Source organism: Brienomyrus brachyistius, chromosome 2 (assembly GCF_023856365.1).
Source record: "Brienomyrus brachyistius isolate T26 chromosome 2, BBRACH_0.4, whole genome shotgun sequence".
Taxonomy (NCBI): Eukaryota; Metazoa; Chordata; class Actinopteri; order Osteoglossiformes; family Mormyridae; genus Brienomyrus; species Brienomyrus brachyistius.
In genome coordinates, this window is record NC_064534.1 from 43,568,473 (window position 1) to 43,594,085 (window position 25,613).

Below are 25,613 nucleotides of genomic sequence, written 5' to 3' on the forward strand. Positions count from 1 at the left end.
TTAAATCTATCACTCCCCTTCCATTTTACTATTTTATATATATATATTTTTTTTTTTCTCTCATTCATAATGGCAGCTTTTAGAAACCGTTTTACTCTAAATACTTCCTGGTAATTCTAGGTGCTGTAAGCTGTTCGTGCCTTTATTCCACCAGGGCACAATCTTCTCACAAACTTGAAGACTGTCACTCCCCATTCACGTTTTACAACTTATTGTTAATGATAAAGAGACAGCTTTTTACACACAGTTTTAAACAAAGTACTGATATTATTCCTCTTCAACTGACCGCTTTGTTTTCTATGCAAAAACCACTTCGCCACAGAAGACTCGATGTTATTGGCATAGCAAGTTCTGCTCTTCTCCTTTCAAAACTTGCTAAAAGCTGTATTTAAAAGAACAGATTGGCCGGGGTAATTCACACCCTTCAATGCCAGCTTAATGTTTAGGTTAGTGGGAATCACAGAGGAATTAGGGATGGAAACTTCTTTGCTGCTGGTAGAAGCGGTCTGGTGAATTTTTAGAGAGAAGAGGCCGTCGATGTTTGAATGTAGAAAATTGTTCTGGCTGCAGCCTGCAGTATGGACTTGTTGGTGTGTGTAGCTCCCAGTGTTCTGACAGCGCGACGTTTTGGGGAAGCATGTGATTCAGCAGCTACCAGTGGGCTTCGTGCGGCGGAGATTTTGTGGCTGTTAGCGGAGTTGATAACAGAGGGTCGTTAAGAGAAGCCTGCATGCAGTAGGCAAAGGAGTAATGTTTGCGGGCGGGGGACGTGCGGCGATTAACCTGTGCGGTAGTGAAAAGGAGTTAAAAAGAAGGAAGTGTGCGGATGCGGAAAGAATGGAATAATTGTGGTAGGCTGCCGGCTGAGTAGTTTGGTGAATGTTTGGTGTGGGTCCGGCGCTGCCGATTGGTTGGTGGTGCTGCAGTGTGAGTCAGATAAAAAAAAAAAAAAAACCAGGAGTAGGATCCAATGGGACTAACTGGCATGTATAGACGCGTGTAATGCAAAAGGGCTGTTTTTGGTAGCATCTCTCGCTTATGGCCATACCACCCTGAACACGCCCGATCTTATCTGATCTCGGAAGCCAAGCAGGGTAGGGTCTGGTTAGTACTTGGATGGGAGTCCACCTGGGAATACTAGGTGCCGTAAGCTTTTCTCACTTTTACTTTATACAGGGGGCGCTCCACTTCACGATTAATTTAAATCTATCACTCCCCTTCCATTTTACTATTTTATATATATATTTTTTTTTCTCTCATTCATAAAGGCAGCTTTTAGAAACCGTTTTACTCTAAATACTTCCTGGTAATTCTAGGTGCTGTAAGCTGTTCGTGCCTTTATTCCACCAGGGCGCAATCTTCTCACAAACTTGAAGACTGTCACTCCCCATTCACGTTTTACAACTTATTGTTAATGATAAAGAGACAGCTTTTTACACACAGTTTTAAACAAAGTACTGATATTATTCCTCTTCAACTGACCGCTTTGTTTTCTATGCAAAAACCACTTCGCCACAGAAGACTCGATATTATTAGCATAGCAAGTTCTGCTCTTCTCCTTTAAAAACTTGCTAAAAGCTGTATTTAAAAGAACAGATTGTGCGGGGTAATTCACACCCTTCAATGCCAGCTTAATGTTTAGGTTAGTGGGAATCACAGAGGAATTAGGGATGGAAACTTCTTTGCTGGTGGTAGAAGCGGTCTGGTGAATTTTTAGAGAGAAGAGGCCGTCGATGTTTGAATGTAGAAAATTGTTCTGGCTGCAGCCTGCAGTATGGACTTGTTGGTGTGTGTAGCTCCCAGTGTTCTGACAGCGTGACGTTTTGGGGAAGCATGTGATTCAGCAGCTACCAGTGGGCTTCGTGCGGCGGAGATTTTGTGGCTGTTAGCGGAGTTGATAACAGAGGGTCGTTAAAAGAAGCCTGCATGCAGTAGGCAAAGGAGTAATGTTTGCCGGCGGGGGACGTGCGGCGATTAACCTGTGCGGTAGTGAAAAGGAGTTAAAAAGAAGGAAGTGTGCGGATGCGGAAAGAATGGAATAATTGTGGTAGGCTGCCGGCTGAGTAGTTTGGTGAATGTTTGGTGTGGGTCCGGCGCTGCCGATTGGATGGTGGGGCTGCAGTGTGAGTCAGATAAAAAAAAAAAAAAGAACATTAGTAGGATCCAATGGGACCAACTGGCATGTATAGAGGCGTGTAATGCAAAAGGGCTGTTTTTGGTCGCATCTCTCGCTTACGGCCATACCACCCTGAACACGCCCGATCTCATCTGATCTCGGAAGCCAAGCAGGGTAGGGTCTGGTTAGTACTTGGATGGGAGACCTCCTGGGAATACCAGGTGCTGTAAGCTTTTCTCACTTTTACTTTATACAGGGGGCGCTCCACTTCACGATTAATTTAAATCTAGCACTCCCCTTCCATTTTACTATTTTATATATATATATTTTTTCTCTCTTTCATAAAGCCAGCTTTTAGAAACCGTTTTACTCTAAATACTTCCTGGTAATTCTAGGTGCTGTAAGCTGTTCGTGCCTTTATTCCACCAGGGCGCGATCTTCTCACAAACTTGAAGACTGTCACTCCCCATTCACGTTTTACAACTTATTGTTAATGATAAAGAGACAGCTTTTTACACACAGTTTTAAACAAAGTACTGATATTATTCCTCTTCAACTGACCGCTTTGTTTTCTATGCAAAAACCACTTCGCCACAGAAGACTCGATGTTATTGGCATAGCAAGTTCTGCTCTTCTCCTTTCAAAACTTGCTAAAAGCTGTATTTAAAAGAACAGATTGGCCGGGGTAATTCACACCCTTCAATGCCAGCTTAATGTTTAGGTTAGTGGGAATCACAGAGGAATTAGGGATGGAAACTTCTTTGCTGGTGGTAGAAGCGGTCTGGTGAATTTTTAGAGAGAAGAGGCCGTCGATGTTTGAATGTAGAAAATTGTTCTGGCTGCAGCCTGCAGTATGGACTTGTTGGTGTGTGTAGCTCCCAGTGTTCTGACAGCGCGACGTTTTGGGGAAGCATGTGATTCAGCAGCTACCAGTGGGCTTCGTGCGGCGGAGATTTTGTGGCTGTTAGCGGAGTTGATAACAGAGGGTCGTTAAAAGAAGCCTGCATGCAGTAGGCAAAGGAGTAATGTTTGCCGGCGGGGGACGTGCGGCGATTAACCTGTGCGGTAGTGAAAAGGAGTTAAAAAGAAGGAAGTGTGCGGATGCGGAAAGAATGGAATAATTGTGGTAGGCTGCCGGCTGAGTAGTTTGGTGAATGTTTGGTGTGGGTCCGGCGCTGCCGATTGGATGGTGGGGCTGCAGTGTGAGTCAGATAAAAAAAAAAAAAAGAACATTAGTAGGATCCAATGGGACCAACTGGCATGTATAGAGGCGTGTAATGCAAAAGGGCTGTTTTTGGTCGCATCTCTCGCTTACGGCCATACCACCCTGAACACGCCCGATCTCATCTGATCTCGGAAGCCAAGCAGGGTAGGGTCTGGTTAGTACTTGGATGGGAGACCTCCTGGGAATACCAGGTGCTGTAAGCTTTTCTCACTTTTACTTTATACAGGGGGCGCTCCACTTCACGATTAATTTAAATCTAGCACTCCCCTTCCATTTTACTATTTTATATATATATATTTTTTCTCTCTTTCATAAAGCCAGCTTTTAGAAACCGTTTTACTCTAAATACTTCCTGGTAATTCTAGGTGCTGTAAGCTGTTCGTGCCTTTATTCCACCAGGGCGCGATCTTCTCACAAACTTGAAGACTGTCACTCCCCATTCACGTTTTACAACTTATTGTTAATGATAAAGAGACAGCTTTTTACACACAGTTTTAAACAAAGTACTGATATTATTCCTCTTCAACTGACCGCTTTGTTTTCTATGCAAAAACCACTTCGCCACAGAAGACTCGATGTTATTGGCATAGCAAGTTCTGCTCTTCTCCTTTCAAAACTTGCTAAAAGCTGTATTTAAAAGAACAGATTGGCCGGGGTAATTCACACCCTTCAATGCCAGCTTAATGTTTAGGTTAGTGGGAATCACAGAGGAATTAGGGATGGAAACTTCTTTGCTGGTGGTAGAAGCGGTCTGGTGAATTTTTAGAGAGAAGAGGCCGTCGATGTTTGAATGTAGAAAATTGTTCTGGCTGCAGCCTGCAGTATGGACTTGTTGGTGTGTGTAGCTCCCAGTGTTCTGACAGCGCGACGTTTTGGGGAAGCATGTGATTCAGCAGCTACCAGTGGGCTTCGTGCGGCGGAGATTTTGTGGCTGTTAGCGGAGTTGATAACAGAGGGTCGTTAAGAGAAGCCTGCATGCAGTAGGCAAAGGAGTAATGTTTGCCGGCGGGGGACGTGCGGCGATTAACCTGTGCGGTAGTGAAAAGGAGTTAAAAAGAAGGAAGTGTGCGGATGCGGAAAGAATGGAATAATTGTGGTAGGCTGCCGGCTGAGTAGTTTGGTGAATGTTTGGTGTGGGTCCGGCGCTGCCGATTGGATGGTGGTGCTGCAGTGTGAGTCAGATAAAAAAAAAAAAACCAGGAGTAGGATCCAATGGGACTAACTGGCATGTATAGACGCGTGTAATGCAAAAGGGCTGTTTTTGGTAGCATCTCTCGCTTATGGCCATACCACCCTGAACACGCCCGATCTCGTCTGATCTCGGCAGCTAAGCAGAGTAGGGTTTGGTTAGTACTTGGATGGGAGTCCACCTGGGAATACTAGGTGCCGTAAGCTTTTCTCACTTTTACTTTATACAGGGGGCGCTCCACTTCACGATGAATTTAAATCTATCACTCCCCTTCCATTTTACTATTTTATATATATATATTTTTTTTCTCTCATTCATAAAGGCAGCTTTTAGAAACCGTTTTACTCTAAATACTTCCTGGTAATTCTAGGTGCTGTAAGCTGTTCGTGCCTTTATTCCACCAGGGCGCAATCTTCTCACAAACTTGAAGACTGTCACTCCCCATTCACGTTTTACAACTTATTGTTAATGATAAAGAGACAGCTTTTTACACACAGTTTTAAACAAAGTACTGATATTATTCCTCTTCAACTGACCGCTTTGTTTTCTATGCAAAAACCACTTCGCCACAGAAGACTCGATATTATTGGCATAGCAAGCTCTGCTCTTCTCCTTTCAAAACTTGCTAAAAGCTGTATTTAAAAGAACAGATTGGCCGGGGTAATTCACACCCTTCAATGCCAGCTTAATGTTTAGGTTAGTGGGAATCACAGAGGAATTAGGGATGGAAACTTCTTTGCTGGTGGTAGAAGCGGTCTGGTGAATTTTTAGGGAGAAGAGGCCGTCGATGTTTGAATGTAGAAAATTGTTCTGGCTGCAGCCTGCAGTATGGACTTGTTGGTGTGTGTAGCTCCCAGTGTTCTGACAGCGCGACGTTTTGGGGAAGCATGTGATTCAGCAGCTACCAGTGGGCTTCGTGCGGCGGAGATTTTGTGGCTGTTAGCGGAGTTGATAACAGAGGGTCGTTAAGAGAAGCCTGCATGCAGTAGGCAAAGGAGTAATGTTTGCCGGCGGGGGACGTGCGGCGATTAACCTGTGCGGTAGTGAAAAGGAGTTAAAAAGAAGGAAGTGTGCGGATGCGGAAAGAATGGAATAATTGTGGTAGGCTGCCGGCTGAGTAGTTTGGTGAATGTTTGGTGTGGGTCCGGCGCTGCCGATTGGTTGGTGGTGCTGCAGTGTGAGTCAGATAAAAAAAAAAAAAAAACCAGGAGTAGGATCCAATGGGACTAACTGGCATGTATAGACGCGTTTAATGCAAAAGGGCTGTTTTTGGTAGCGTCTCTCGCTTATGGCCATACCACCCTGAACACGCCCGATCTCATCTGATCTCGGAAGCCAAGCAGAGTAGGGTCTGGTTAGTACTTGGATGGGAGACCTCCTGGGAATACCAGGTGCTGTAAGCTTGTCTCACTTTTACTTTATACAGGGGGCGCTCCACTTCACGATTAATTTAAATCTAGCACTCCCCTTCCATTTTACTATTTTCTATATATATTTTTTTTCTCTCTTTCATAAAGCCAGCTTTTAGAAACCGTTTTACTCTAAATACTTCCTGGTAATTCTAGGTGCTGTAAGCTGTTCGTGCCTTTATTCCACCAGGGCGCGATCTTCTCACAAACTTGAAGACTGTCACTCCCCATTCACGTTTTACAACTTATTGTTAATGATAAAGAGACAGCTTTTTACACACAGTTTTAAACAAAGTACTGATATTATTCCTCTTCAACTGACCGCTTTGTTTTCTATGCAAAAACCACTTCGCCACAGAAGACTCGATGTTATTGGCATAGCAAGTTCTGCTCTTCTCCTTTCAAAACTTGCTAAAAGCTGTATTTAAAAGAACAGATTGGCCGGGGTAATTCACACCCTTCAATGCCAGCTTAATGTTTAGGTTAGTGGGAATCACAGAGGAATTAGGGATGGAAACTTCTTTGCTGGTGGTAGAAGCGGTCTGGTGAATTTTTAGAGAGAAGAGGCCGTCGATGTTTGAATGTAGAAAATTGTTCTGGCTGCAGCCTGCAGTATGGACTTGTTGGTGTGTGTAGCTCCCAGTGTTCTGACAGCGCGACGTTTTGGGGAAGCATGTGATTCAGCAGCTACCAGTGGGCTTCGTGCGGCGGAGATTTTGTGGCTGTTAGCGGAGTTGATAACAGAGGGTCGTTAAGAGAAGCCTGCATGCAGTAGGCAAAGGAGTAATGTTTGCCGGCGGGGGACGTGCGGCGATTAACCTGTGCGGTAGTGAAAAGGAGTTAAAAAGAAGGAAGTGTGCGGATGCGGAAAGAATGGAATAATTGTGGTAGGCTGCCGGCTGAGTAGTTTGGTGAATGTTTGGTGTGGGTCCGGCGCTGCCGATTGGATGGTGGTGCTGCAGTGTGAGTCAGATAAAAAAAAAAAAAAAACCAGGAGTAGGATCCAATGGGACTAACTGGCATTTATAGACGCGTGTAATGCAAAAGGGCTGTTTTTGGTAGCATCTCTCGCTTATGGCCATACCACCCTGAACACGCCCGATCTCATCTGATCTCGGAAGCCAAGCAGGGTAGGGTCTGGTTAGTACTTGGATGGGAGACCTCCTGGGAATACCAGGTGCTGTAAGCTTTTCTCACTTTTATTTTATACAGGGGGCGCTCCACTTCACGACTAATTTAAATCTAGCACTCCCCTTCCATTTTACTATTTTATATATATATATTTTTTCTCTCTTTCATAAAGCCAGCTTTTAGAAACCGTTTTAGTCTAAATACGTCCTGGTAATTCTAGGTGCTGTAAGCTGTTCGTGCCTTTATTCCACCAGGGCGCGATCTTCTCACAAACTTGAAGACTGTCACTCCCCATTCACGTTTTACAACTTATTGTTAATGATAAAGAGACAGCTTTTTACACACAGTTTTAAACAAAGTACTGATATTATTCCTCTTCAACTGACCGCTTTGTTTTCTATGCAAAAACCACTTCGCCACAGGAGACTCGATATTATTGGCATAGCAAGTTCTGCTCTTCTCCTTTCAAAACTTGCTAAAAGCTGTATTTAAAAGAACAGATTGGCCGGGGTAATTCACACCCTTCAATGCCAGCTTAATGTTTAGGTTAGTGGGAATCACAGGGGAATTAGGGATGGAAACTTCTTTGCTGGTGGTAGAAGCGGTCTGGTGAATTTTTAGAGAGAAGAGGCCGTCGATGTTTGAATGTAGAAAATTGTTCTGGCTGCAGCCTGCAGTATGGACTTGTTGGTGTGTGTAGCTCCCAGTGTTCTGACAGCGTGACGTTTTGGGGAAGCATGTGATTCAGCAGCTACCAGTGGGCTTCGTGCGGCGGAGATTTTGTGGCTGTTAGCGGAGTTGATAACAGAGGGTCGTTAAGAGAAGCCTGCATGCAGTAGGCAAAGGAGTAATGTTTGCCGGCGGGGGACGTGCGGCGATTAACCTGTGCGGTAGTGAAAAGGAGTTAAAAAGAAGGAAGTGTGCGGATGCGGAAAGAATGGAATAATTGTGGTAGGCTGCCGGCTGAGTAGTTTGGTGAATGTTTGGTGTGGGTCCGGCGCTGCCGATTGGATGGTGGGGCTGCAGTGTGAGTCAGATAAAAAAAAAAAAAAGAACATTAGTAGGATCCAATGGGACCAACTGCCATGTATAGAGGCGTGTAATGCAAAAGGGCTGTTTTTGGTAGCATCTGTCGCTTACGGCCATACCACCCTGAACACGCCCGATCTCGTCTGATCTCGGCAGCTAAGCAGGGTAGGGTCTGGTTAGTACTTGGATGGGAGTCCACCTGGGAATACTAGGTGCCGTAAGCTTTTCTCACTTTTACTTTATACAGGGGGCGCTCCACTTCACGATTAATTTAAATCTATCACTCCCCTTCCATTTTACTATTTTATATATATATATTTTTTCTCTCTTTCATAAAGCCAGCTTTTAGAAACCGTTTTACTCTAAATACTTCCTGGTAATTCTAGGTGCTGTAAGCTGTTCGTGCCTTTATTCCACCAGGGCGCGATCTTCTCACAAACTTGAAGACTGTCACTCCCCATTCACGTTTTACAACTTATTGTTAATGATAAAGAGACAGCTTTTTACACACAGTTTTAAACAAAGTACTGATATTATTCCTCTTCAACTGACCGCTTTGTTTTCTATGCAAAAACCACTTCGCCACAGGAGACTCGATATTATTGGCATAGCAAGTTCTGCTCTTCTCCTTTCAAAACTTGCTAAAAGCTGTATTTAAAAGAACAGATTGGCCGGGGTAATTCACACCCTTCAATGCCAGCTTAATGTTTAGGTTAGTGGGAATCACAGAGCAATTAGGGATGGAAACTTCTTTGCTGCTCATAGAAGCGGTCTGGTGAATTTTTAGAGAGAAGAGGCCGTCGATGTTTGAATGTAGAAAATTGTTCTGGCTGCAGCCTGCAGTATGGACTTGTTGGTGTGTGTAGCTCCCAGTGTTCTGACAGCGTGACGTTTTGGGGAAGCATGTGATTCAGCAGCTACCAGTGGGCTTCGTGCGGCGGAGATTTTGTGGCTGTTAGCGGAGTTGATAACAGAGGGTCGTTAAGAGAAGCCTGCATGCAGTAGGCAAAGGAGTAATGTTTGCCGGCGGGGGACGTGCGGCGATTAACCTGTGCGGTAGTGAAAAGGAGTTAAAAAGAAGGAAGTGTGCGGATGCGGAAAGAATGGAATAATTGTGGTAGGCTGCCGGCTGAGTAGTTTGGTGAATGTTTGGTGTGGGTCCGGCGCTGCCGATTGGATGGTGGGGCTGCAGTGTGAGTCAGATAAAAAAAAAAAAAAGAACATTAGTAGGATCCAATGGGACCAACTGGCATGTATAGAGGCGTGTAATGCAAAAGGGCTGTTTTTGGTAGCATCTCTCGCTTACGGCCATACCACCCTGAACACGCCCGATCTCATCTGATCTCGGAAGCCAAGCAGGGTAGGGTCTGGTTAGTACTTGGATGGGAGACCTCCTGGGAATACCAGGTGCTGTAAGCTTTTCTCACTTTTACTTTATACAGGGGGCGCTCCACTTCACGATTAATTTAAATCTAGTACTCCCCTTCCATTTTACTATTTTATATATATATATATTTTCTCTCTTTCATAAAGCCAGCTTTTAGAAACCGTTTTACTCTAAATACTTCCTGGTAATTCTAGGTGCTGTAAGCTGTTCGTGCCTTTATTCCACCAGGGCGCGATCTTCTCACAAACTTGAAGACTGTCACTCCCCATTCACGTTTTACAACTTATTGTTAATGATAAAGAGACAGCTTTTTACACACAGTTTTAAACAAAGTACTGATATTATTCCTCTTCAACTGACCGCTTTGTTTTCTATGCAAAAACCACTTCGCCACAGAAGACTCGATATTATTGGCATAGCAAGTTCTGCTCTTCTCCTTTCAAAACTTGCTAAAAGCTGTATTTAAAAGAACAGATTGGCCGGGGTAATTCACACCCTTCAATGCCAGCTTAATGTTTAGGTTAGTGGGAATCACAGAGGAATTAGGGATGGAAACTTCTTTGCTGGTGGTAGAAGCAGTCTGGTGAATTTTTAGAGAGAAGAGGCCGTCGATGTTTGAATGTAGAAAATTGTTCTGGCTGCAGCCTGCAGTATGGACTTGTTGGTGTGTGTAGCTCCCAGTGTTCTGACAGCGCGACGTTTTGGGGAAGCATGTGATTCAGCAGCTACCAGTGGGCTTCGTGCGGCGGAGATTTTGTGGCTGTTAGCGAAGTTGATAACAGAGGGTCCTTAAGAGAAGCCTGCATGCAGTAGGCAAAGGAGTAATGTTTGCCGACGGGGGACGTGCGGCGATTAACCTGTGCGGTAGTGAAAAGGAGATAAAAAGAAGGAAGTGTGCGGATGCGGAAAGAATGGAATAATTGTGGTAGGCTGCCGGCTGAGTAGTTTGGTGAATGTTTGGTGTGGGTCCGGCGCTGCCGATTGGTTGGTGGTGCTGCAGTGTGAGTCAGATAAAAAAAAAAAAAAAACCAGGAGTAGGATCCAATGGGACTAACTGGCATGTATAGACGCGTGTAATGCAAAAGGGCTGTTTTTGGTAGCATCTCTCGCTTATGGCCATACCACCCTGAACACGCCCGATCTTATCTGATCTCGGAAGCCAAGCAGGTTAGGGTCTGGTTAGTACTTGGATGGGAGACCTCCTGGGAATACCAGGTGCTGTAAGCTTTTCTCACTTTTACTTTATACAGGGGGCGCTCCACTTCACGATTAATTTAAATCTATCACTCCCCTTCCATTTTACTATTTTATATATATATATATTTTTTTCTCTCATTCCTAAAGGCAGCTTTTAGAAACCGTTTTACTCTAAATACTTCCTGGTAATTCTAGGTGCTGTAAGCTGTTCGTGCCTTTATTCCACCAGGGCGCGATCTTCTCACAAACTTGAAGACTGTCACTCCCCATTCACGTTTTACAACTTATTGTTAATGATAAAGAGACAGCTTTTTACACACAGTTTTAAACAAAGTACTGATATTATTCCTCTTCAACTGACCGCTTTGTTTTCTATGCAAAAACCACTTCGCCACAGAAGACTCGATATTATTGGCATAGCAAGTTCTGCTCTTCTCCTTTCAAAACTTGCTAAAAGCTGTATTTAAAAGAACAGATTGGCCGGGGTAATTTACACCCTTCAATGCCAGCTTAATGTTTAGGTTAGTGGGAATCACAGAGGAATTAGGGATGGAAACTTCTTTGCTGGTGGTAGAAGCAGTCTGGTGAATTTTTAGAGAGAAGAGGCCGTCGATGTTTGAATGTAGAAAATTGTTCTGGCTGCAGCCTGCAGTATGGACTTGTTGGTGTGTGTAGCTCCCAGTGTTCTGACAGCGCGACGTTTTGGGGAAGCATGTGATTCAGCAGCTACCAGTGGGCTTCGTGCGGCGGAGATTTTGTGGCTGTTAGCGAAGTTGATAACAGAGGGTCCTTAAGAGAAGCCTGCATGCAGTAGGCAAAGGAGTAATGTTTGCCGACGGGGGACGTGCGGCGATTAACCTGTGCGGTAGTGAAAAGGAGATAAAAAGAAGGAAGTGTGCGGATGCGGAAAGAATGGAATAATTGTGGTAGGCTGCCGGCTGAGTAGTTTGGTGAATGTTTGGTGTGGGTCCGGCGCTGCCGATTGGTTGGTGGTGCTGCAGTGTGAGTCAGATAAAAAAAAAAAAAAAACCAGGAGTAGGATCCAATGGGACTAACTGGCATGTATAGACGCGTGTAATGCAAAAGGGCTGTTTTTGGTAGCATCTCTCGCTTATGGCCATACCACCCTGAACACGCCCGATCTTATCTGATCTTCGAAGCCAAGCAGGTTAGGGTCTGGTTAGTACTTGGATGGGAGACCTCCTGGGAATACCAGGTGCTGTAAGCTTTTCTCACTTTTACTTTATACAGGGGGCGCTCCACTTCACGATTAATTTAAATCTATCACTCCCCTTCCATTTTACTATTTCATATATATATATTTTTTTTTCTCTCATTCATAAAGGCAGCTTTTAGAAACCGTTTTACTCTAAATACTTCCTGGTAATTCTAGGTGCTGTAAGCTGTTCGTGCCTTTATTCCACCAGGGCGCAATCTTCTCACAAACTTGAAGACTGTCACTCCCCATTCACGTTTTACAACTTATTGTTAATGATAAAGAGACAGCTTTTTACACACAGTTTTAAACAAAGTACTGATATTATTCCTCTTCAACTGACCGCTTTGTTTTCTATGCAAAAACCACTTCGCCACAGAAGACTCGATATTATTGGCATAGCAAGTTCTGCTCTTCTCCTTTCAAAACTTGCTAAAAGCTGTATTTAAAAGAACAGATTGGCCGGGGTAATTCACACCCTTCAAGGCCAGCTTAATGTTTAGGTTAGTGGGAATCACAGAGGAATTAGGGATGGAAACTTCTTTGCTGGTGGTAGAAGCGGTCTGGTGAATTTTTAGAGAGAAGAGGCCGTCGATGTTTGAATGTAGAAAATTGTTCTGGCTGCAGCCTGCAGTATGGACTTGTTGGTGTGTGTAGCTCCCAGTGTTCTGACAGCGTGACGTTTTGGGGAAGCATGTGATTCAGCAGCTACCAGTGGGCTTCGTGCGGCGGAGATTTTGTGGCTGTTAGCGGAGTTGATAACAGAGGGTCGTTAAGAGAAGCCTGCATGCAGTAGGCAAAGGAGTAATGTTTGCCGGCGGGGGACGTGCGGCGATTAACCTGTGCGGTAGTGAAAAGGAGTTAAAAAGAAGGAAGTGTGCGGATGCGGAAAGAATGGAATAATTTACATTTACATTTACATTTACAGGATTTGGCAGACGCCCTTAGCCAGAGCGACTTACATAAGTGCTTCGAGACTCTGCAATGAATTTCCGATGCTAGCTCAATAAGGACCCAAGCTATGAATACTATCTCTGAGAACTCCATTAAGTAGTGCAGAATTGTTTTTTTTATTTATTTTTTTTTTTTATTTAAAAAACACACCAGAATAAGAGTCGAGAAAGAATATAGAAGTTTTACGTCAGGTATTTCTGGAAAAGAAATGTTTTGAGTCGTCGCTTGAAGACAGTCAAGGATTCAGCTGTTCGGACATCTAGGGGGAGTTCATTCCACCAATTAGGTGCCAGGACAGAGAAGAGCCGAGATGCGTGTCTTCCTTGTGCCTTGAGGGGAGGAGGGACCAGTCGAGCAGTGCTGGAGGATCGGAGAGATCGTGGTGCAGAGCGTGGTGTGATGAGGTCCTTTAGGTAGGATGGTGCCAGAGAATTTTTGGCTTTGTATGCCAGCATCAGTGTTTTGAATCTGATGCGTGCAGCTACAGGAAGCCAGTGGAGGGAGCGCAGCAAAGGAGTGGTGTGGGAGAACTTGGGAAGGTTGAAAACAAGACGAGCAGCTGCATTCTGAATCAGTTGGAGGGGACGGATGGCGCTCAGTGGTAAACCCGCTAGAAGCGAGTTACAGTAGTCAAGGCGTGAGATGACGAGGGACTGGACGAGTATCTGGGTAGCCTGAGTGGAAAGAAATGGACGTATCCTCCTGATGTTAAAGAGGAGAAACCGACAAGAGCGAGAAAGACTGGCGATATGTGAGGAAAATGACAACCGATCATCTATGGTAACTCCAAGGTTTCTAGCAGAAACCGAAGGACGGATCAGGGAGTTGTCGAAAGAGATCGCAAGGTCCTGGAGGGGGGATGAGTCAGCCGGGATGTAAAGCAGCTCAGTTTTACTAGTGTTGAGTTTTAGCTGGTGAGTGGTCATCCAAGATGAGATGTCTGCCAAGCATGTAGAGATCTTAGTGGAGACATGAGTGTCTGAGGGAGGGAAGGAGAGGATGAGTTGAGTGTCATCGGCATAGCAGTGGTAGGAGAAGCCATGTGAGGATATAACTTCGCCAAGAGATTTAGTGTAGAGGGAGAATAGGAGAGGGCCAAGAACCGAGCCCTGAGGGACACCGGTGGAAAGACAACGTGGAGTAGATGTGGATCCATTCCATGTCACTTGGTATGTTCGGCCTTCTAGGTAGGAAGCCAGCCAGCGCCAGGCCAGGCCACCAATGCCAAGACTCCTAAGGATGGATAGGAGAGTTTTGTGGTTGACCGTGTCAAATGCTGCTGATAGGTCAAGAAGGATGAGGACAGATGACAGTTTGGCTGATCTGGCAGCATGTAGCTTCTCAGTGACTGCTAAGAGGGCAGTCTCTGTAGAGTGAGCTGCTTTAAAGCCAGACTGATTAGGATCCTGGAGGTTGTTCTGAGAGAGATAGAGAGAAAGCTGGTTGTAGACTGTACGTTCGAGGATTTTTGAAAGGAAGGAAAGAAGCAATACTGGTCGGTAGCTGCAAGTGTCTGAGGGATTTAGAGTGGGTTTTTTTAGGATGGGAATGACCCTGGCTATTTTGAATGCTGTTGGTACATGACCGGAGGTTATGGAGCCATTAATGATAGTCGTGATGAAGGGGAGAAGGTCTAGAGCGATTGTCTGAAATAATGCAGAAGGGATTGGATCAAGTGGGCAGGTGGTAGGGTTGGAAGATGAGATGACTTTCATGATCTCATCTGCCGTAAGACCAGAAAACTGGGCCAGTGAGGGGGGAGGGAAATCCTTAGTGTGTAGTGTAGTGGATGAGGGAGAGAATGTCTGACAGATTCTGTCAATCTTCTCGGCAAAGAAGTTGGCAAAATCTTCAGCAGTCAGGAAGGAAGGAGGAGGAGGAGGGGGAGGGTTGAGAAGAGACGAAAAGATGTTATGGAGTTTGCGAGGATCTCGTGAGGATAATTCTAGTTTGTCTTTGTAAAAGGCAGTTTTAGCTGCAGTCACGTCCATAGAGAATTTGGATAACAGAGTACGGTAGGAAGACAGATCTGCATCAAGCTTAGATTTCTTCCACGTCCTCTCAGCTACCCGCAATTCTCTTCGGTTAGTACGTAATGCAGCTGAAAGCCAAGGAGTAGGCCGAGTTTTCCTTGGTTTGGAAGACAGCGGGCAGAGGTTGTCCAAGGATGTGTAAAGTGAGGAGATGAGAGTATCAGTTGCAGACTCCAGTGCCAAGGAGGAAAAGGAGTCAGGGTCAGGAAGGTAAGACAGTGTGCAGGAAGTAACAGAAGAAGCGGAGACAGAGTGGAGGTTTGGTCGAGTGGGGAGGAAACGTTGAAAACTGGGATTGGGCAAGACGGGTAGGGCAATGGTAAAGGATACAAAGTGGTGATCAGAAATGTGTAGAGGAGTAGAAGAGATGTCAGTAGCCGGAGAGGGGCGGCTGAAAACCAGGTCGAGGACGTTACCTCCTTTGTGTGTAGGAGAGGAGCTGTTGGATGTTAGAGAGAAGGAATCGAGAAAAGGGAGGAGACCAGAAGAAGGGAGCTTGTCATGGGGTAGGTTGAAGTCACCAAGGAGAATGAGAGAGGAGCTGTCAGTGGGGAAGAGACTGAGGAGAGTATCAAGCTCCTCCAGAAAGCAGCCTAGGGGGCCAGGAGGGCGGTAGACAACAATGATCCGAATATCAAGTGGAGAGGTAACAGCAACTCCATGGAATTCAAAGGATGAAATGTTGAGATGGGGCAGAGAGAGGGGTGTGTAGCACCAGTTCCGAGTTACCAATAGACCTGTGCCACCGCCCCTGCCAGTCTGGCGAGGAGAGTGAGAGAAAGCATAAGCAGAGGAGAGAGCTGCCGGGGTAGCCGAGTTCTCAGGTGATATCCAGGTCTCCGTCAGAGCCAGAAAGTCAAGAGAGTGGTGTGAAGCAAGGGCGGAAATGAAATCAGCCTTCTTTACAGCAGACTGGCAATTCCAGAGGCCACCCAACACGCTTCGCTGGGACTGGGGTGTTATGGGAGGGTAGACAAGATTACTGAGAGTGCGGCGCCTGGATGTTGGATGAGATATTCTAGGTCTCAAAGATAAGTGTACTGGTATACGTCTAAGGCACATGTCTGTAGTGATGGTGTGAGAGATTGCGAAGTAGAGGATAGGATAGAGTAGGATAGAGTAATAATTGTGGTAGGCTGCCGGCTGAGTAGTTTGGTGAATGTTTGGTGTGGGTCCGGCGCTGCCGATTGGATGGTGGTGCTGCAGTGTGAGTCAGATAAAAAAAAAAAAACCAGGAGTAGGATCCAATGGGACTAACTGGCATGTATAGACGCGTGTAATGCAAAAGGGCTGTTTTTGGCAGCGTCTCTCGCTTATGGCCATACCACCCTGAACACGCCCGATCTCATCTGATCTCGGAAGCCAAGCAGGGTAGGGTGTGGTTAGTACTTAGATGGGAGACCTCCTGGGAATACCAGGTGCTGTAAGCTTTTCTCACTTTTACTTTATACAGGGGGCGCTCCACTTCACGATTAATTTAAATCTAGTACTCCCCTTCCATTTTACTATTTTATATATATATATATTTTTTCTCTCTTTCATAAAGCCAGCTTTTAGAAACCGTTTTACTCTAAATACTTCCTGGTAATTCTAGGTGCTGTAAGCTGTTCGTGCCTTTATTCCACCAGGGCGCGATCTTCTCACAAACTTGAAGACTGTCACTCCCCATTCACGTTTTACAACTTATTGTTAATGATAAAGAGACAGCTTTTTACACACAGTTTTAAACAAAGTACTGATATTATTCCTCTTCAACTGACCGCTTTGTTTTCTATGCAAAAACCACTTCGCCACAGGAGACTCGTTATTATTGGCATAGCAAGTTCTGCTCTTCTCCTTTCAAAACTTGCTAAAAGCTGTATTTAAAAGAACAGATTGGCCGGGGTAATTCACACCCTTCAATGCCAGCTTAATGTTTAGGTTAGTGGGAATCACAGAGCAATAAGGGATGGAAACTTCTTTGCTGCTGGTAGAAGCGGTCTGGTGAATTTTTAGAGAGAAGAGGCCGTCGATGTTTGAATGTAGAAAATTGTTCTGTCTGCAGCCTGCAGTATGGACTTGTTGGTGTGTGTAGCTCCCAGTGTTCTGACAGCGTGACGTTTTGGGGAAGCATGTGATTCAGCAGCTACCAGTGGGCTTCGTGCGGCGGAGATTTTGTGGCTGTTAGCGGAGTTGATAACAGAGGGTCGTTAAGAGAAGCCTGCATGCAGTAGGCAAAGGAGTAATGTTTGCCGGCGGGGGACGTGCGGCGATTAACCTGTGCGATAGTGAAAAGGAGTTAAAAAGAAGGAAGTGTGCGGATGCGGAAAGAATGGAATAATTGTGGTAGGCTGCCGGCTGAGTAGTTTGGTGAATGTTTGGTGTGGGTCCGGCGCTGCCGATTGGATGGTGGGGCTGCAGTGTGAGTCAGATAAAAAAAAAAAAAAACATTAGTAGGATCCAATGGGACCAACTGGCATGTATAGAGGCGTGTAATGCAAAAGGGCTGTTTTTGGTAGCGTCTCTCGCTTATGGCCATACCACCCTGAACACGCCCGATCTCGTCTGATTTCGGAAGCTAAGCAGGGTAGGGTCTGGTTAGTACTTGGATGGGAGTCCACCTGGGAATACTAGGTGCCGTAAGCTTTTCTCACTTTTACTTTATACAGGGGGCGCTCCACTTCACGATTAATTTAAATCTATCACTCCCCTTCCATTTTACTATTTTATATATATATATTTTTTTTCTCTCATTCACAAAGGCAGCTTTTAGAAACCGTTTTACTCTAAATACTTCCTGGTAATTCTAGGTGCTGTAAGCTGTTCGTGCCTTTATTCCACCAGGGCGCGATCTTCTCACAAACTTGAAGACTGTCACTCCCCATTCACGTTTTACAACTTATTGTTAATGATAAAGAGACAGCTTTTTACACACAGTTTTAAACAAAGTACTGATATTATTCCTCTTCAACTGACCGCTTTGTTTTCTATGCAAAAACCACTTCGCCACAGGAGACTCGATAGTATTGGCATAGCAAGTTCTGCTCTTCTCCTTTCAAAACTTGCTAAAAGCTGTATTTAAAAGAACAGATTGGCCGGGGTAATTCACACCCTTCAATGCCAGCTTAATGTTTAGGTTAGTGGGAATCACAGAGCAATAAGGGATGGAAACTTCTTTGCTGCTGGTAGAAGCGGTCTGGTGAATTTTTAGAGAGAAGAGGCCGTCGATGTTTGAATGTAGAAAATTGTTCTGTCTGCAGCCTGCAGTATGGACTTGTTGGTGTGTGTAGCTCCCAGTGTTCTGACAACGTGACGTTTTGGGGAAGCATGTGATTCAGCAGCTACCAGTGGGCTTCGTGCGGCGGAGATTTTGTGGCTGTTAGCGGAGTTGATAACAGAGGGTCGTTAAGAGAAGCCTGCATGCAGTAGGCAAAGGAGTAATGTTTGCCGGCGGGGGACGTGCGGCGATTAACCTGTGCGATAGTGAAAAGGAGTTAAAAAGAAGGAAGTGTGCGGATGCGGAAAGAATGGAATAATTGTGGTAGGCTGCCGGCTGAGTAGTTTGGTGAATGTTTGGTGTGGGTCCGGCGCTGCCGATTGGATGGTGGGGCTGCAGTGTGAGTCAGATAAAAAAAAAAAAAAAACATTAGTAGGATCCAATGGGACCAACTGGCATGTATAGAGGCGTGTAATGCAAAAGGGCTGTTTTTGGTAGCGTCTCTCGCTTATGGCCATACCACCCTGAACACGCCCGATCTCGTCTGATTTCGGAAGCTAAGCATGGTAGGGTCTGGTTAGTACTTGGATGGGAGTCCACCTGGGAATACTTGGTGCCGTAAGCTTTTCTCACTTTTACTTTATACAGGGGGCGCTCCACTTCACGATTAATTTAAATCTATCACTCCCCTTCCATTTTACTATTTTATATATATATATTTTTTTTCTCTCATTCACAAAGGCAGCTTTTAGAAACCGTTTTACTCTAAATACTTCCTGGTAATTCTAGGTGCTGTAAGCTGTTCGTGCCTTTATTCCACCAGGGCGCGATCTTCTCACAAACTTGAAGACTGTCACTCCCCATTCACGTTTTACAACTTATTGTTAATGATAAAGAGACAGCTTTTTACACACAGTTTTAAACAAAGTACTGAAATTATTCCTCTTCAACTGACCGCTTTGTTTTCTATGCAAAAACCACTTCGCCACAGAAGACTCGATATTATTGGCATAGCAAGCTCTGCTCTTCTCCTTTCAAAACTTGCTAAAAGCTGTATTTAAAAGAACAGATTGGCCGGGGTAATTCACACCCTTCAATGCCAGCTTAATGTTTAGGTTAGTGGGAATCACAGAGGAATTAGGGATGGAAACTTCTTTGCTGGTGGTAGAAGCGGTCTGGTGAATTTTTAGACAGAAGAGGCCGTCGATGTTTGAATGTAGAAAATTGTTCTGGCTGCAGCCTGCAGTATGGACTTGTTGGTGTGTGTAGCTCCCAGTGTTCTGACAGCGCGACGTTTTGGGGAAGCATGTGATTCAGCAGCTACCAGTGGGCTTCGTGCGGCGGAGATTTTGTGGCTGTTAGCGGAGTTGATAACAGAGGGTCGTTAAGAGAAGCCTGCATGCAGTAGGCAAAGGAGTCATGTTTGCCGGCGGGGGACGTGCGGCGATTAACCTGTGTTGTAGTGAAAAGGAGTTAAAAAGAAGGAAGTGTGCGGATGCGGAAAGAATGGAATAATTGTGGTAGGCTGCCGGCTGAGTAGTTTGGTGAATGTTTGGTGTGGGTCCGGCACTGCCGATTGGATGGTGGGGCTGCAGTGTGAGTCAGATAAAAAAAAAAAAAAAGAACATTAGTAGGATCCAAGGGGCGGCATGGTGGTGCAGTGGTTAGCACTGCTGCCTCATACCTCTGGGACCTGGGTTCGAGTCTCCGCCTGGGTCACATGTGTGTGGAGTTTGCATGTTCTCCCCGTGTTGTCGTGGGGTTTCCTCCGGGTACTCCGGTTTCCCCCCACAGTCCGAAAGCATGCTGAGGCTAATTGGCATCGCTGAATTGCCCATAGGTGTGCGTGTGTGAGTGACTGGTGTGTGAGTGTGCCCTGCGATGGGCTGGCCCCCCATCCTGGGTTGTTCCCTGCCTGGCCGGGGTAATTCACACCCTTCAATGCCAGCTTAATGTTTAGGTTAGTGGGAATCACAGAGGAATTAGGGATGGAAACTTCTTTGCTGGTGGTAGAAGCGGTCTGGTGAATTTTTAGAGAGAAGAGGCCATCGATGTTTGAATGTAGAAAATTGTTCTGGCTGCAGCCTGCAGTATGGACTTGTTGGTGTGTGTAGCTCCCAGTGTTCTGACAGCGCGACGTTTTGGGGAAGCATGTGATTCAGCAGCTACCAGTGGGCTTCGTGCGGCGGAGATTTTGTGGCTGTTAGCGGAGTTGATAACAGAGGGTCGTTAAGAGAAGCCTGCATGCAGTAGGCAAAGGAGTAATGTTTGCCGGCGGGGGACGTGCGGCGATTAACCTGTGCGGTAGTGAAAAGGAGTTAAAAAGAAGGAAGTGTGCGGATGCGGAAAGAATGGAATAATTGTGGTAGGCTGCCGGCTGAGTAGTTTGGTGAATGTTTGGTGTGGGTCCGGCGCTGCCGATTGGATGGTGGTGCTGCAGTGTGAGTCAGATAAAAAAAAAAAAAAAAACAAGGAGTAGGATCCAATAGGACTAACTGGCATGTATAGACGCGTGTAATGCAAAAGGGCTGTTTTTGGTCACGTCTCTCGCTTATGGCCATACCACCCTGAACACGCCCGATCTCATCCGATCTCGGAAGCCAAGCAGGGTAGGGTCTGGTTAGTACTTGGATGGGAGACCTCCTGGGAATACCAGGTGCTGTAAACTTTTCTCACTTTTACTTTATACAGGGGGCGCTCCACTTCACGATTAATTTAAATCTATCACTCCCCTTCCATTTTACTATTTTATATATATATATATATATATATATATATATATATATATATATATATTTTTTTTTTTTTTTTTTTTTCTCTCATTCATAAAGGCAGCTTTTAGAAACCGTTTTACTCTAAATACTTCCTGGTAATTCTAGGTGCTGTAAGCTGTTCGTGCCTTTATTCCACCAGGGCGCGATCTTCTCACAAACTTGAAGACTGTCACTCCCCATTCACGTTTTACAACTTATTGTTAATGATAAAGAGACAGCTTTTTACACACAGTTTTAAACAAAGTACTGATATTATTCCTCTTCAACTGACCGCTTTGTTTTCTATGCAAAAACCACTTCGCCACAGAAGACTCGATATTATTGGCATAGCAAGTTCTGCTCTTCTCCTTTCAAAACTTGCTAAAAGCTGTATTTAAAAGAACAGATTGGCCGGGGTAATTCACACCCTTCAATGCCAGCTTAATGTTTAGGTTAGTGGGAATCACAGAGGAATTAGGGATGGAAACTTCTTTGCTGGTGGTAGAAGCGGTCTGGTGAATTTTTAGAGAGAAGAGGCCGTCGATGTTTGAATGTAGAAAATTGTTCTGGCTGCAGCCTGCAGTATGGACTTGTTGGTGTGTGTAGCTCCCAGTGTTCTGACAGCGCGACGTTTTGGGGAAGCATGTGATTCAGCAGCTACCAGTGGGCTTCGTGCGGCGGAGATTTTGTGGCTGTTAGCGGAGTTGATAACAGAGGGTCGTTAAGAGAAGCCTGCATGCAGTAGGCAAAGGAGTAATGTTTGCCGGCGGGGGACGTGCGGCGATTAACCTGTGCGGTAGTGAAAAGGAGTTAAAAAGAAGGAAGTGTGCGGATGCGGAAAGAATGGAATAATTGTGGTAGGCTGCCGGCTGAGTAGTTTGGTGAATGTTTGGTGTGGGTCCGGCGCTGCCGATTGGATGGTGGGGCTGCAGTGTGAGTCAGATAAAAAAAAAAAAAAAAACAGGAGTAGGATCCAATGGGACTAACTGGCATGTATAGACGCGTGTAATGCAAAAGGGCTGTTTTGGGTGGCGTCTCTCGCTTACGGCCATACCACCCTGAACACGCCTGATCTTGGAAGCTAAGCAGAGTATGGTCTGGTTAGTACTTGGAAGGGAGACCACCTGGGAATACCAGGTGCTGTAAGCTTTTCTCACTTTTACTTTATACAGGGGGCGCTCCACTTCACGATTAATTTAAATCTATCACCCCCCTTCCATTTTACTATTTTATTTATATATATATTTTCTCTCTTTCATAAAGGCAGCTTTTAGAAACCGTTTAACTCTAAATACTACCTGGTAATTCTAGGTGCTGTCAGCTGTTCGTGCCTTTATTCCACCAGTGCGCGATCTTCTCACAAACTTGAAGACTGTCACTCCCCATTCACGTTTTACAACTTATTGTTAATAATAAAGAGACAGCTTTTTACACACAGTTTTTAACAAAGTACTGATATAATTCTTCTTCAACTCACCGCTTTGTTTTCTATGCAAAAACCACTTCACCACATAATATTCGATATTATTGGCATATTATCTGCTCTTCTCCTCCTTTTAAAACTTACTAAAAGCTGTATTTAAAAGAGCAGGTTGGCCGGGGTAATTCACACCCTTCAATGCCAGATTAATGTTTAGGTTAGTGGGAATCACAGAGGAATTAGGGATGGAAACTTCTTTGCTGGTGGTAGAAGTGGTCTGGTGAATTTTTAGAGAGAAGAGGCCGTCGATGTTTGAATGTAGAAAATTGTTCTGGCTGCAGCCTGCAGTATGGACTTGTTGGTGTGTGTAGCTCCCAGTGTTCTGACAGCGCGACGTTTTGGGGAAGCATGTGATTCAGCAGCTACCAGTGGGCTTCGTGCGGCGGAGATTTTGTGGCTGTTAGCGGAGTTGATAACAGAAGGTCATTAAGAGAAGCCTGCATGCGGTAGGCAAAGGAGTAATGTTTGCCGGCGGGGGACGTGCGGCGATTAACCTGTGCGGTAGTGAAAAGGAGTTAAAGAGAAGGAAGTGTGCGGATGCGGAAAGAATGGAATAATTGTGGTAGGCTGCCGGCTGAGTAGTTTGGTGAATGTTTGGTGTGGGTCCGGCGCTGCCGATTGGATGGTGGGGCTGCAGTGTGAGTCAGATAAAAAAAAAAAAAAACAGGAGTAGGATCCAATGGGACTAACTGGCATGTATAGAGGCGTGTAATGCAAAAGTGCTGTTTTTGTTAGCATCTCTCGCTTACGGCCATACCACCCTGAACACGCCTGATCTCGTCTGATCTCGGAAGCTAAGCAGGGTAGGGTCTGGTTAGTACTTGGAACGGGGACCACCTGGGAATACCAGGTGCTGTAAGCTTTTCTCACTTTTACTTTATACAGGGGGCGCTCCACTTCACGATTAATTTAAATCTATCACTCCCCTTCCATTTTACTATTTTATATATATATTTTTTTTTTCTCTCATTCATAAAGGCAGCTTTTAGAAACCGTTTTACTCTAAATACTTCCTGGTAATTCTAGGTGCTGTAAGCTGTTCGTGCCTTTATTCCACCAGGGCGCGATCTTCTCACAAACTTGAAGACTGTCACTCCCCATTCACGTTTTACAACTTATTGTTAATGATAAAGAGACAGCTTTTTACACACAGTTTTAAACAAAGTACTGATATTATTCCTCTTCAACTGACCGCTTTGTTTTCTATGCAAAAACCACTTCGCCACAGAAGACTCGATATTATTGGCATAGCAAGTTCTGCTCTTCTCCTTTCAAAACTTACTAAAAGCTGTATTTAAAAGAACAGATTGGCGGGGTAATTCACACCCTTCAATGCCAGCTTAATGTTTAGGTTAGTGGGAATCACAGAGGAATTAGGGATGGAAACTTCTTTGCTGGTGGTAGAAGCGGTCTGGTGAATTTTTAGAGAGAAGAGGCCGTCGATGTTTGAATGTAGAAAATTGTTCTGGCTGCAGCCTGCAGTATGGACTTGTTGGTGTGTGTAGCTCCCAGTGTTCTGACAGCGCGACGTTTTGGGGAAGCATGTGATTCAGCAGCTACCAGTGGGCTTCGTGCGGCGGAGATTTTGTGGCTGTTAGCGGAATTGATAACAGAGGGTCGTTAAGAGAAGCCTGCATGCAGTAGGCAAAGGAGTAATGTTTGCCGGCGGGGGACATGCGGCGATTAACCTGTGCGGTAGTGAAAAGGAGTTAAAAAGAAGGAAGTGTTCGGATGCGGAAAGAATGGAATAATTGTGGTAGGCTGCCGGCTGAGTAGTTTGGTGAATGTTTGGTGTGGGTCCGGCGCTGCCGATTGGATGGTGGGGCTGCAGTGTGAGTCAGATAAAAAAAAAAAAACCAGGAGTAGGATCCAATGGGACTAACTGGCATGTATAGACGCGTGTAATGCAAAATGGCTGTTTTTGGTAGCATCTCTCGCTTACAGCCATACCACCCTGAACACGCCCGATCTCGTCTGATCTTGGAAGCTAAGCAGGGTAGGGTCTGGTTAGTACTTGGATGGGAGTCCACCGGGGAATACCAGGTGCTGTAAGCTTTTCTCACTTTTACTTTATACAGGGGGCGCTCCACTTCACGATTAATTTAAATCTATCACTCCCCTTCCATTTTACTATTTTATATATATATATATTTTTTTTCTCTCATTCATAAAGGCAGCTTTTAGAAACCGTTTTACTCTAAATACTTCCTGGTAATTCTAGGTGCTGTAAGCTGTTCGTGCCTTTATTCCACCAGGGCGCGATCTTCTCACAAACTTGAAGACTGTCACTCCCCATTCACGTTTTACAACTTATTGTTAATGATAAAGAGACAGCTTTTTACACACAGTTTTAAACAAAGTACTGATATTATTCCTCTTCAACTGACCGCTTTGTTTTCTATGCAAAAACCACTTCGCCACAGAAGACTCGATATTATTGGCATAGCAAGTTCTGCTCTTCTCCTTTCAAAACTTACTAAAAGCTGTATTTAAAAGAACAGATTGGCGGGGTAATTCACACCCTTCAATGCCAGCTTAATGTTTAGGTTAGTGGGAATCACAGAGGAATTAGGGATGGAAACTTCTTTGCTGGTGGTAGAAGCGGTCTGGTGAATTTTTAGAGAGAAGAGGCCGTCGATGTTTGAATGTAGAAAATTGTTCTGGCTGCAGCCTGCAGTATGGACTTGTTGGTGTGTGTAGCTCCCAGTGTTCTGACAGCGCGACGTTTTGGGGAAGCATGTGATTCAGCAGCTACCAGTGGGCTTCGTGCGGCGGAGATTTTGTGGCTGTTAGCGGAATTGATAACAGAGGGTCGTTAAGAGAAGCCTGCATGCAGTAGGCAAAGGAGTAATGTTTGCCGGCGGGGGACATGCGGCGATTAACCTGTGCGGTAGTGAAAAGGAGTTAAAAAGAAGGAAGTGTTCGGATGCGGAAAGAATGGAATAATTGTGGTAGGCTGCCGGCTGAGTAGTTTGGTGAATGTTTGGTGTGGGTCCGGCGCTGCCGATTGGATGGTGGGGCTGCAGTGTGAGTCAGATAAAAAAAAAAAAACCAGGAGTAGGATCCAATGGGACTAACTGGCATGTATAGACGCGTGTAATGCAAAATGGCTGTTTTTGGTAGCATCTCTCGCTTACGGCCATACCACCCTGAACACGCCCGATCTCGTCTGATCTTGGAAGCTAAGCAGGGTAGGGTCTGGTTAGTACTTGGATGGGAGTCCACCGGGGAATACCAGGTGCTGTAAGCTTTTCTCACTTTTACTTTATACAGGGGGCGCTCCACTTCACGATTAATT

The 25,613-nt window shown here is 45.1% G+C and overlaps 2 protein-coding genes, 16 non-coding genes and 2 pseudogenes across 18 annotated transcripts in view; 18 read left to right on the forward strand and 2 right to left on the reverse strand.

The window, feature by feature from the left end:
• The window catches only part of LOC125715120 (uncharacterized), a 1,180,389-nt gene that overhangs the window by 422,444 nt on the left and 732,332 nt on the right, over window positions 1-25,613 (reverse strand). The gene's annotated exons all lie outside the window — the stretch shown is intronic.
• The window catches only part of LOC125715114 (uncharacterized), a 935,270-nt gene that overhangs the window by 175,557 nt on the left and 734,100 nt on the right, over window positions 1-25,613 (reverse strand). The gene's annotated exons all lie outside the window — the stretch shown is intronic.
• LOC125736711 (5S ribosomal RNA) lies at window positions 1,035-1,153 on the forward strand. The gene has a single exon (XR_007395984.1). It is a non-coding gene; the product is annotated as a 5S ribosomal RNA (ribosomal RNA).
• Window positions 2,231-2,349, forward strand: LOC125731835 (5S ribosomal RNA). The gene has a single exon (XR_007391658.1). It is a non-coding gene; the product is annotated as a 5S ribosomal RNA (ribosomal RNA).
• Window positions 3,426-3,544, forward strand: LOC125731846 (5S ribosomal RNA). Its single transcript, XR_007391660.1, has one exon. It is a non-coding gene; the product is annotated as a 5S ribosomal RNA (ribosomal RNA).
• On the forward strand, window positions 4,618-4,736 carry LOC125730301 (5S ribosomal RNA). Its single transcript, XR_007390658.1, has one exon. It is a non-coding gene; the product is annotated as a 5S ribosomal RNA (ribosomal RNA).
• LOC125734642 (5S ribosomal RNA) lies at window positions 5,815-5,933 on the forward strand. Its single transcript, XR_007393945.1, has one exon. It is a non-coding gene; the product is annotated as a 5S ribosomal RNA (ribosomal RNA).
• Window positions 7,010-7,128, forward strand: LOC125733056 (5S ribosomal RNA). The gene has a single exon (XR_007392414.1). It is a non-coding gene; the product is annotated as a 5S ribosomal RNA (ribosomal RNA).
• On the forward strand, window positions 8,205-8,323 carry LOC125734710 (5S ribosomal RNA). The gene has a single exon (XR_007394013.1). It is a non-coding gene; the product is annotated as a 5S ribosomal RNA (ribosomal RNA).
• On the forward strand, window positions 9,400-9,518 carry LOC125731857 (5S ribosomal RNA). Its single transcript, XR_007391661.1, has one exon. It is a non-coding gene; the product is annotated as a 5S ribosomal RNA (ribosomal RNA).
• LOC125736587 (5S ribosomal RNA) lies at window positions 10,595-10,713 on the forward strand. The gene has a single exon (XR_007395863.1). It is a non-coding gene; the product is annotated as a 5S ribosomal RNA (ribosomal RNA).
• On the forward strand, window positions 11,793-11,911 carry LOC125731645 (5S ribosomal RNA; annotated as a pseudogene).
• Window positions 16,198-16,316, forward strand: LOC125735748 (5S ribosomal RNA). The gene has a single exon (XR_007395038.1). It is a non-coding gene; the product is annotated as a 5S ribosomal RNA (ribosomal RNA).
• Window positions 17,393-17,511, forward strand: LOC125736155 (5S ribosomal RNA). The gene has a single exon (XR_007395438.1). It is a non-coding gene; the product is annotated as a 5S ribosomal RNA (ribosomal RNA).
• On the forward strand, window positions 18,589-18,707 carry LOC125729759 (5S ribosomal RNA). The gene has a single exon (XR_007390182.1). It is a non-coding gene; the product is annotated as a 5S ribosomal RNA (ribosomal RNA).
• LOC125734057 (5S ribosomal RNA) lies at window positions 20,632-20,750 on the forward strand. The gene has a single exon (XR_007393384.1). It is a non-coding gene; the product is annotated as a 5S ribosomal RNA (ribosomal RNA).
• On the forward strand, window positions 21,876-21,984 carry LOC125732208 (5S ribosomal RNA; annotated as a pseudogene).
• Window positions 23,059-23,177, forward strand: LOC125737235 (5S ribosomal RNA). Its single transcript, XR_007396502.1, has one exon. It is a non-coding gene; the product is annotated as a 5S ribosomal RNA (ribosomal RNA).
• Window positions 24,252-24,370, forward strand: LOC125735963 (5S ribosomal RNA). The gene has a single exon (XR_007395248.1). It is a non-coding gene; the product is annotated as a 5S ribosomal RNA (ribosomal RNA).
• LOC125735751 (5S ribosomal RNA) lies at window positions 25,447-25,565 on the forward strand. The gene has a single exon (XR_007395041.1). It is a non-coding gene; the product is annotated as a 5S ribosomal RNA (ribosomal RNA).